The sequence below is a fragment of the Pteropus vampyrus genome, unplaced genomic scaffold (genome assembly GCF_000151845.1).
Source record: "Pteropus vampyrus isolate Shadow unplaced genomic scaffold, Pvam_2.0 Scaffold53, whole genome shotgun sequence".
NCBI classification, from domain to species: Eukaryota; Metazoa; Chordata; class Mammalia; order Chiroptera; family Pteropodidae; genus Pteropus; species Pteropus vampyrus.
The window spans coordinates 3,016,779-3,017,466 of NW_011888834.1; the positions used below are offsets into that span (position 1 = coordinate 3,016,779).

The 688-nt window shown below is 34.7% G+C and overlaps 1 pseudogene; it reads left to right on the plus strand.

The window, feature by feature from the left end:
- Window positions 1-263: 263 nt before the first annotated feature.
- Window positions 264-382, plus strand: LOC111739790 (annotated as a pseudogene).
- Window positions 383-688: the final 306 nt, after the last annotated feature.

The window sequence follows — 688 nt, forward strand, 5'->3', positions numbered from 1 at the left end:
ATGAAGACAGTAAAAATTAAAGAGGTTAAGAAATTCACCCTCATCTAGAGTCTCCAAAGTTTGAGATATGAATTTAACCTAAGTAAGTCTGACTAAAATCCATAATTTTAAACATTTTTATCAATCACTATATGCTTTCTAATGGCATGATTTCTCTGAAGTTCCACATTTGTTCACAATACGTTCCCTAAGGGCAATCTACTAAGTAGAAATTAGCCCATGCCATTATTTGAACATATTCTTGATTTTAAAAATAAAAATTAGTCTAAGGTCATGCCACCCTGAACAAGCCAGATTCCGATGGATCTCGGAAGCTAAGCAGGGTCAGGCCTGGTTAGTACTTGGATAGGAGACCACCTGGGAAGACCAGGTGATGTAGGCATAAAAAATAAAAATAGAAAAGAAGGGATTGTAAGCTGACAAGGTCTTTGCAATCTATGAGGTCAGCCAAGGACTGACTCACCTAAATAAATAAGTAAAAATTAATAAACATAAGCACTTGTACAATCCATCTATGCCTTTGTAATTTTGAGTTAATTAGTGATCCAACCACATATGGCTTTAGGGGAAAGAGGTTTGTAACACTGAGGATGATATTTTATGGTCATTTAACAAATCTTTGAAAGAGCTCAAATCGATTAATGAATAAAAAGGAGCTAAAGATTATGAGACTGAGTTAAGAGGATTC